The following is an 11,175-nucleotide window of genomic DNA, read 5'->3' as shown; positions in this document are numbered from 1 at the left end:
TCATGTTAAGCTAGATTGTATTGTAATAGTTTACAGATGATATTCAGCCCACATAATGCATGTTATGCATGCATCTGAAGTTACTTTAATCTTTACATTCTATTAGTATATGACATTAAGAAGTTATTTTGAAATAAAAAGGTCCAAACATACAGATTCATGTATATCTGAATATGCTGAAATTAGTCTCAATAAAGGCAACAGACAGCAGCTGTCTGATTGAAGAAAGAATATCTTCATCCCTGTGTTTTTTCTCTTTGAATGTTCAAGCTCTTGGAAGTACCAAGTATCATGGTGTATTTCAAATGGTGGATAGAGCAAATAAATCACTTTTAAACTCATTCTCAGTTTTATGATAATCCCTTAAATAAGGAATCTGTTCATAAAGCTTTCCCTTTACTGTCAGGGCATTCAGAAACCCGTAAGCATTCACAATCCTTTATTTTGATACCGGCATGGCCTTTGTGGTAGGGTGGTGCGCCTGCCTTTGCCATTGCATTGGAAGAACAGCATGGTGTATCCTCAATCTGGTAATCTGTTGTCCGTCACAAGATATGTTAGTAGAAAGAAGTGTTAATAGACAGATGATTGTCTGTAAGAATTAGACGTGTTGAGGTTGTGGGGAGGCCCATGGCAGGCTTTGGGATTTTGTGCTCCACTTCACCTGTCATTGCTTAGAGAAGACAAGGAATCTCCCTAATGGCCAGAGCCGGGGGCCCAGGGCGACGAGAGGGTGGTGGTGGGGGGAAATGTTGTCAAGGGGCACATTCGCAGGCCTTTAAAATGGGTCTCAGGGTTGGTTAGAGAAGCAGACACTTATTCAGCAAGAAAGCACACATAATTAAGGCCGCGCTTCAAAAACATCACCCTCGGTATTGGCAAAGTCAAAATGCAATTGTTATGGGTGCTACCAGTTTGGTGAAGCTTCAAGGTTTTTCGAGATTGGTGCCCGCTGGTTCTCTTCTAAAATTGGGTTGAAACGGGTTCAGAGCGCGCACATCATTTACTCAGTTTCTGCACATGGCCTTGATATTACAAGCTTTCAGCAGAATTGCTCCCATCTCACCAGGAACATGGATACTTCAGCAGAAGCATTTAGTACCCTCCGAAATTGCCTAATTACCAACCCATGCAAAATGCATGAAGTATGGATTTCATCTCCTGGTTCTTCACCCATGTCAGTCGGTCGGTATTCACGTTATTAGCATCACTTCCAGTGGGCCGGCCGGGGCGGGGCGGTGGAGATAATGAGGGAGGATGTCCCGGTACACACCAATGGAAGATCCAGTGGCCCAAATGCAGGGAGACAGGGCTGCCAGCGGAGAGCCGTCAGGGAGGGTCCGCTGTTTCTGTGATCGCGAAGAAGGTGACAGACATTGATTGTGTGCAGTCTGACATAGAATCAAAGCAGAAAGGAAAGGTCAGGGTCAAATGGCGTGAAAGTGAAGAAATGGCTTGGTATCACGCAACGTCCCGGAGACGAATGATGCAGGCTGCATGTGTTTTTCATCATTAGCTGTTAATCACAGTCGGAACAGTTTGCTCTCCTCTGATCTCAGCGGGAGACGAGCGTTGATATTCTCCAAAGCATTGTTTATTAAAGAAAATGTCTACTAATGAAGAGCAAAGTTTATATTTGTTTAACATGCTTTGTGGTGAAATATTTTACATGTTTTAAAGATTACAGATCTGGCAAAAATAGATGTACTAGAACAACTTTTGCACCCGGGACAAAGACAATCTCTTGGGCTAATGTGTGTTTATCCCCTTCAGACCTGGAACATGAAATATTTATGGGTTTCAGCCAATGGAGGTGCATTGTTTGGAAATTTGACTTCTGCCTCGAGTCAAACACAAAGAGTGAGAAACTTTAAGTTATGCACTTCTTGACATGCAAACTTGGCTTTCCAAAATTGTAATATTGACATACTTACGATATCCACAGTTACTTTGAAGATCTTCAACGTAAAAAAACATAGAATGTTTTCTAAATTTGTTGTTTATCTCACTGAACATCTGGTCAAGAGTAACATTCAGAAGTCTGATAACAATATTATTCTAATTGTTTACGAGGTAAAGGCAATCATTTAAATCATACAACATACTTTTTTTTTACATTACATAGTCATTTTAGAGTCAATTCCATCATATTTTGACGGAAGTCAGCTGCAGAGATTCTTGGGCCTGCAATAAACATAGAACTTCCATTGGGCAGGCCTAGTGGTGATAATATACATTTTTTTTTGGCATCATTTATTTTAGCTTGAGTCTCATTTACACACTCGAGGAGGGGCAGGAAGTAAAAAGGTCAAAAAGAAAGTGGTAAAACCAGGTGTGATCATGTTATATATTTCCTTAAATGGGAGCTGTTCCCAACCTGCTATATCCCGTTTCCCAGGTGTAGTTTGTTGGAACGTGGCCGTCGTGAGAGTTAAAGACCGTACTCGGGCACTGCAGCAGTCTCATTCTGGCAATTGGGGCTTTCGCGATCTGCCTTCCGCCCGGACACACTGCTGAGATGGAAAAACTGCTGTGATGGCAAAACCACAAATTCAATCACCATTGTCAGAACATAGCCAGACCCTAATTACAGAGAACAACACTCAGGAGGTGCTGCTTTTTGGCAGCAAAAAAAGGCCTCCTTCCTTTCTTTGAAAGTGGTGATGGTGGTGCATATTTGCAATGTGCATAAGTCTGTAACAGCCAAGTTATGAAGGTAAAAAAACATTCCTTACTCTGGTTACTAAAACCTTAGTTGTCTGTTATTTTTTTCTGGAAGAAAGAACCGTTCCTTTTCTCACTGTCTACAACTTCCCCCCTCATTAAAGGCGCTGGACTCCAAAGCGTTCTTGTAAAACATTCCTATTTTTGTCTGGGTGACAGAGGCGGAACCGACATCTACAACAAAGGTGAGTGAGATATAATTGACTGTAAACCAGGTACTGAGTCATCGCTTGTCACGCGCCCCTTCTGAACCTCCTTTAAAAAGTCGCTTTTCACTCATTATTTTTGTTAAATCTGAAAAGCCTCACCTTTTCTGATCAAAAGTTTCCTAATATCACAATCGCCCCCCCAAACTTATCCTTAAAGACAGTATTGTATCGTTACGCGTGTTTCATCTCTAAAGTTCTTGTAAGCGACTATTGATGCGGTGGAGCTGAACCGTCTCCTTTTGAAATGTTCACCTCGAAGGCATTGGATCCAAATCTCTCCGCGCGATTGAGCTGAGCCACAGGGACTTCAGGTGGAAAATCAAACGCCGTTTCAAGCACTTCCAAGCTCTTCATCGGGAGCCGCCGATGTTCAAGGCTCCTACAAAGCTTCCCCTTGCCAACCCACATGTAAGAACTGCTAATTCGCTCACCTTTTGTCATCTCGCTTACACATGCAACGCACGGAACCTGCGCGTGAACACACGGGAGCATGTGCAGCCTGACGCGAGACATAGACATGGATTCATCCACAGAACTTCAAGATCTTTTCCCTCAAGAAACCTATTAATACCCTGTCCTTCCTCTCTTATATCCCTGAGTGTTCATCTCTCAGCTGATGGTACTCGGTTTCTCTTCAGCTCACTCTCATTTCCTTCTGTTCAGCAGCTTGGAAAAAATACAGCATGTTCTGGCAGACAGCGGAAATTCATTTATATAACAAGCCCACTGTAGGATTCGAGAAAAAACACAACTTCTATAGCCGAATCAAAGCTTGCGGAGTCTGGTTAGGCATACATTGGGATATTGGGAATTGGAGAGAATTCTGTATTCAAAATAAATCGCCTTTGAATTCTGAAAGCAGCACAAAGTTTAATTTTTCAAAGTTTCGACCTTTAGAAAATAGAGCTTTTATTTGACACGTGTGTTATCCCATTAAGTCTGAAGATATCAGGTAATGAACATAATGGAATCGCAACCCCGATTTAAACCTTCATGCACAGTAATAATGTTAATGCTGTAATTCCGGCTCTGTGGAGACACAGTCATTAGGGCTATGTATGCACTCCACAGCTGAATGGAAAACAGCTGGACTCCATCTGACGGATGCAGCTGGAGGACGAACCGAGAAGCATCCTCAAAAAGTGCCGTAACCTAAGCGACCATAAGTGTTGCCACTTTCAGTCAAAGCCTCGTCTTGTAAAAGAGTGACATCAATGCAGTCAACTCCTCCGACGGTGATCCATCCGCGCTTTAATTAGGTGCGAGGCGCTAACGGTAATTTCCACCTCGTTCGAGGCCCTCACGAGGAGAGTCCCTTCACAGAGGACGGTGATGGAGAATACCTTGCATTAATGAGGGGAAACACAGCAGGCAGGAGCAAAGAAACTATCACTTGAAGAGCTAAGATGGCCGCTAATATCCATTGCCTAGAGAAGAAGAAGAAAGGAGAAAAAAGCGATGAGATGACACACCATAATAATGATGCATAAGTGCAAAGTAAGCATTTTTACGGGTAAAACAAAGTCAATTTGTTCTTAAATAATATGTGCGAGATACTGGAAGTGAAGTTTTATATTCTGCTGGAAAGCTTGCAGCTTCATTAGGCTGCCAATGTGTCATGGACAACTTCATTCTTTTCAAAGACTGGAGAAAGAATAAAAAATTGTATCGTTTGCAGTTTCTTTTATTCTAAACTATTTCCTTTCAGAGAAGAAAAGAAGATGAATCTTTGTATATTTCATAAGGTCTTAGTAGTGCTGTGAGTTTTGGTTGGAATTTTTTTTGCACGTCATTCAGCCTTGTTTGTAAGAAATGGGAGTGTAACTCTAGTTTAATTTCATTGTGCCGTATGCTGAGGACAGCATAATACCAGATGTATTATTTGAATTAAAAATGCACAAGTTTAGAAAATTGGGGAAGCATCATTCAAGTCTTATTTAATTACTTGTTTAAACTATGCCACTGATAAGTTTTTGCATGCATGAGCGTTTGTTGGTTTTATGAAGTCAAGGGTTAATCTTGATGCAAAGAGGGAACAAATGCAATTCCGGTGTGGATCCAAAGATGTGTGGTACTTTCGGTCTAAAAGATAAGAGAAGAAATGGCCGCACGTGTGGTAACATTAGTCTTAATCTGAGTGAAAACAGATTCAGCTCTCCACACACTGAATTCAACCATTGTGTTGAGTGTGGTTCTTTGCACTTTGTAGATGGCTGGTGGGGAAAGGACTCCTTTGTTCTCTACATGAGGCCGGAGGACAACCAGGTGGGAATGGTGATCCTCTGTGATAAGGGCTTTTTTTTCCTCCTTCATATCAGGATGAGCACCCAGGAGCCCGGGCGTCCATCACGGAGTCACCGTGGAGAACCCTCCGCAGGCAGGCATCTGTTCTTATCGTATTTACATTTTGCTGTGATGGCATAGCCACACATTTGTGCTGACTGCACTCCTGCACAGATTACTTTATGTGGCGTGTTCTCTATCTCTGTATACATGCCACAAATGTCACATCCGTATTGTTTGGGAACAACACATGCTGTCTCCATCAGGCTCTGCCAAGGTAGATGTGCTGGACTTGAAACAGAATTCATGCAGGAGTATTGAAACCTTTGTAAAAACTACAGCATGCATGGCTGTTCTTTTGTCTTTTGTCTCCCAATCTTTGATGGGAGATATAGGAAATATGAACTGGCCACCTCTACAGTCAGACTTATGTTTGTGGCTTTCAGGTTTGTTAGTCCTGTACGCTACTTTAATGCCATGGGTTTAAGAACCATAGAGATTTATACCAGAACTTTGTGGTATGTCTGAGTTTTGCATGTTGCAAAATGTCTACTTTATGTAAAATTGTGTCCCACGAGATTGTGACTATGAATAAAACATGTGTTAGTCTGGTGACAAATTTAAACACATGAATGAATTTGAATGAAACGTGAATTTGAGAAGTTTGTTAAAGCTGCTTCTGCGAAGAAGGAGACTGACGCATTCAGACACGCAGTAGTTCAGTCAGTGGTTCAGTCATGTTTCTGGCCAACTTGTTTTTGCTCTCAATCAACCCTCAACAAATAAATAAGAAGAAGTGGATAACTTTGTCTGTCAGACATTTTTGTGAGTGTTCGATGGGTTTATAATAGCTTTTTGTAATAAATATAAAACAGCCTGTTCTCACCCCCATATGTGTCAAATACCACAGCTTGGTCAGTGCTCGTCAGCATCTGACATCGAAGCAGGGAGGCTTTCTGTAGAGTGTATATGTGACGAACAGAGCTTGCAACTAACTCCAATGGAAAAAACACCGACATCCTTAACAAACACAGCGCATTCATATGTGTGGCAATGTGTTTGTATCTGGCATTGTATTCTATCCTTTGTTCTTTTTATGTCTGCCTTGTAAAGCACTTTGTAATTGTTCCTCGTTTAGAAAAGGGTCATATAAATAACCTTTACCATCATTATTATCAACCACACAAGATATGTTTTACAGATTCAACCTTCAGAGCACAACATGAGACTAGTAGTCTATAATATAGCGTTAAATGTTACAATTACACAGAAAATTGGGATTTTCTACTAAACGTTGTATTGTCGTAACTATGAGCCAATCATCTCTTTGATCAGGCAACAGTCAGGCATTTCTCATCATGCCCCAGGTCTTGCAGTTGGTTGAGAACAAGTTGCCGGAGCAAGTTGGCGATCAAGTCTGACACAAATCATGCATTGTGCGCCATGCCAGTGATCAGTTCTGTGCAAGCCTGGCTCATTCTTCATGAGCCCATTTGTGGCGTCAGTCGTTGGTCACATGACTCACGTGATTTGCTAGTTAATTCCAACCATGCTCCGGGAAATATGCTGTAAAACAAAACAAAAGGCTAACTATTGAATAGTGTGGAAAATGTGTGGAAAAATGTACATGGCAAAGTAAGGTATGCAATTGGTATCAGTACTGAAGCTCTGGTACAGGACAGAATTAGCACCCGTATTGAAATCTTTCAAAATTACATAGCCCCATGTCGCCAAAATGTTTACATACTAATGATCCAACCAGATCTAATGGAAAGGCGAATAGATAGCAAAACATGTTTGCCATTTCAGTGTGTCATTCCTACGCTTTTTATTGTTTTATGCTGTTTTTCATGCAACCCAAGGTTGTTTTTGTGAAACGGTTGTGCTTATCTTTATGCAACAATACCACTCAGTTAGGCTTCCAAACGTCATGGTTGGTCTTTAATTGATTAAGTTAAATACGTTCAGACAACAAACGTGACTAATGTAACACTACAAAAAACACTTTAGGATGCAAGACTCAAACATTGGTCTCCTGGTTGCAAGTCCTGTGGTTGTTTGAATCATCCACCTCCACATCGTCATACAGGCTGAATGACAAATCCATAAACTATAACTAGCCAATTCATAATAGCTAAACTAAAAACATTCCATAACTGCCACACTTCCTCAACACCTGCAGTCATCGACACGCAGACAGAGATTACGTCCTGTCCAGTCCCATCAGCTTTACCCCGTGCCTCCACAGGTGTTTACCGCCCTGCCTCCCAGAGTGACGGAGCCATCATAACACATCACAGCTCAGAGTGGGAGAATGGCAGCACCCAGCCGGCCTACTGTACGAGTGTGGGCCCCTGGGCATGGAGACGGGGATGGACATTCGGATCATTGGCTGGATGCCCGGGACGATTCTTTTAGGGGATTGCAGAACATTTTGTCAGCATGTGACTCCCCGCAGGGTTCTTTCTTACAGGGGTCAGGATTCGGACCAGAAGAATGGATGGATGAATGGCTGGAGGCGGGGGGACTGCAGTAAAAAAGAAGGGATGTGTGAGACCTGCCTAGCGGTTAGGTTTGATTTGCTGTTGCCCCTCTCCATGATTTTGCTCACAAAAGTGTTCCGCCAAAACCCCTCTTGTCGCCATGGCACCCCAGGCCCCGGCTTGATTGACACCTTGTCACATTATCTTATGACAGCGCTCAGTGGAGAGAGATAGTGTGCTGAGGAGTGATACTGAAGTGGCTGGGGACTCACACACAGTCAGACACACACACATATACGCACACGAGCCGGCACGCATATATACAGTAAACACACCCTGAGGAGCTCCAACACACTAGCTGGGTATTGGAAGTGCACTTCAGCGGATGTGTGTGTGTGTGTGTGTGTGTGTGTGTGTGTGCATACTCATGCTCTAGAGGCATAATTCACTAAACACTGGGGAAGGTTGATAGAGGGACGCAGATGTTTTGCACATTGTGTGCATCGTGCTGCACAGACATGCTATTTTAGGCAGCGGGGTGTATGGTACAGTCCGCCAATTCCTTTATGAGATGAACATCAGCTTCTATTACTGGAGCTCTAGCCCCAGGCTTTTATTTATGTCATTCTATACCCAAGAGATGCTTCATTACAGCAATGTAACATCTCTGGCATACATCTAATGCAGTTGTAAATCTGCAAAGAGTCCTAAAAATAGATGAAAGTCAAGCAAAGACAGTTGATCTCATCTTTGTTCCAAAGCTAATATGATGCTCAGAAAAGGCAGTTAAATCAGTATTATTATGCTTTATTGAACAGATTACTGCTTAAGAAGGCACAGTCCACACAAAGGGTTACATTTTGTGTATTATCATGAATATAGCAGCAAACAACTGTTAGCTGAGCAGAGAATGAAGTCACTTGCCCTTTGTCTGAGTTGTAATCCAAGCTTCTATGTGAGTCGGGCCGGTAGCATGTGCCTTTTAGTGCATGTGAGGCTCTTTTTTTGTGCTCCACTGGCTAGTTTATGGCCGGCCGCTCAGCACTGCTCTCATATGGCGGTTACAGCTGATAACGCCATCCCGATCCAGGGCGTCAACTTGAAGGTGTAGCGCCCGCACTCCGGCTACCCCCACATGTTAACACTGTTAGCTCTGCCAGCACTGTACCGATGTTTGCACTGTTAGCGTCGTTATCGCCGTTAGTTGCTCGCTGGAGGCCCAGTCGTCGCCATGTTGACAGCCGAGTGAAGGCAGTAAATAAGCTCCCAATTCTATATTGAGCTCCTTTAATGCTAATTCTGTTGTATTGTCGCACTAATAATAGGAATGTAATTATTATGCCTTTAACAGTAGAGTAATAAGCCACTTGGACAACATGTGCTCTACATCACTGTTGCCCCTTTCCCACTGCAGAAAGTTTTCCACGTACCTTTTTAAGGACTTCCCCTGTATTTTGACAGCAGAAACCTAGTTTTTGTTTTGGTATCAGTAAACCAAGAAGTCTTTGCTCATGAGGAGCTACTTTCTGATAGGAATTTGCATTGCATGTTAAATGAGACTTTGCTGAAAGCCTTAAGAGAGTGTTCACTATTCATTGAGACAACAAACATAGTTGCTGCTTGTATCAATATCAGGACTAATGATGAGAATTTCTTTTAGCTATCCAACAAGTTTAAAAACAATCAAGACAAGAGAGAGGATAAATAGAGCAAGTCAAGACAAATCTTAAAGGGACAGTTCAACCCGTAATCAAAAATGTGATATAATTAGAAGCTAACACTGTTTTGGCAGTGTGAAAGCCTTAGCCCAGCCAAGACTTCTCCACACACCTTGCCACACAGTAGGATATTAAACCCTCAGGCCCAAACTCTGCTGTCCAGACAATCACATGCCAACATCTTGCTCAGCTGTGCTTCTCTTCACTTTCAACAGACAACTTTTGGAAGTATATCTGAACATCTGCCACACATATTTTTCATAAACTGATTGATTTTAACATTTATTTACCATGAAACCTCACAGTGTGACTCTACACCCAAAATAGACTAAAAATACGATATGTTACAGGCTTCATTCTTCATCGGGAGATGTCGAGGACAGGTCGATGTTCTCAGGTCTCTAAGTGGAACAGACAGTGGTAACCATTGCTGTAAATGGGACTTGCGGGGAGCCGTCTCCAACAGTGGGCCACCAATGTTTGTCCACATGGGTGTGACCCCTTTTCGAGGGCCAGGTCAGGGCAGCCATGCCAGTAACAGCTGGGTGAGGATGACGGGTGTCAGACCACAGCACACGTCAAAGCTTTTGACGAGCATCTGACAGCTGGATGAAACTCAACTGGAAGAATTGTTGAGTTCATGTTTGTTATCGGTAAAACGCTTTTTCATAAACCATAATGATATTTTACAGAAATTTAAATTGTATGTTATTTCATTCGTACCCACCACCTGTAAGCTAAACCAGTCATTGGACATACATCCCCCACCCACATCAATTATTTGGCAGGTGTATTGAGCAGAGTCAGGCCAATATAAAGCACTCATTAGCATCTGAGGCCCACTTTAAGGGTGGATATTCATCCACCTCTGCCTCTCACACTGAGAGGTGGAGGCTAATCTCTCAGGGTAACCCCCCCATAAACCCCCCCTATTGCCTGTCTTTCCATTTCCTACCCCTCCCTCCCTCCCCTTTTTTTCCCCCTCTGGAGGCCTGCATTAAACATAAAGACTCTGCATGGATGAGTGAGTCAACAAATTACCACAGCCAATAAATGGGGGAAAATGATCCGCTTCTCTATATGCCACCAGTCTCTTATTTTCCCTTTCTTTCCCCCTTCTCTTCTCTGTACTGCCCCCCCCTTACCTTACTGACCTCCATTAGGGTTATTGTCCCGGGCTTTTAAATAAACATGATCTTAGCCGGAGCTTCTCCTTATTGCATTTAGTTAGAGCATTCCCATCCCTCATGCTTGACTGGTTGCGTCCATCAGCTCAGGGGAGCCTGACTTGCTGCAAAAATCCCAGCAAATGCACACGAAGCCGCTACAGCTGTTGGTCTAACCTTTGAGTGTCTCCTAAGGAGCACAGTGATATTTGCACTTAATAAAATTATGCCTACCAGGAGAATATGCCGCTGACATTTGCCATTTGTCAAGTTGAGGTGGCAGTGAGGCTTTATGAGTCATTAGTGTTCAGGGTACAGTCGAGAGTTCCTCAGCCTGCGGTCGCCCATTACTGTACACGGAAGAAATCTCTGCAAAGATCATATGTAACTGTCACATTGCATGAAAGGAGTATTTTCACGCATATACCTGCTTAACACTAATTCTGTTTTTTTTCATCTGTCGCACAGCATGAAGCCAATCATTCTTTCATTCTAACGCAGTGTTGCATTTACAGTAGTATTAAGTGGCAAACAGACATTGAGCTGAAAAGTGGTGATTCTGTCTTCGGTGGCAGATCTCTTTCGCTCATGT

Source organism: Anoplopoma fimbria, chromosome 16, assembly GCF_027596085.1.
Source record: "Anoplopoma fimbria isolate UVic2021 breed Golden Eagle Sablefish chromosome 16, Afim_UVic_2022, whole genome shotgun sequence".
Lineage (NCBI taxonomy): Eukaryota > Metazoa > Chordata > Actinopteri > Perciformes > Anoplopomatidae > Anoplopoma > Anoplopoma fimbria.
The sequence above is the reverse complement of the archived record's forward strand: the minus strand, read 5'-3'. Positions refer to the sequence as shown.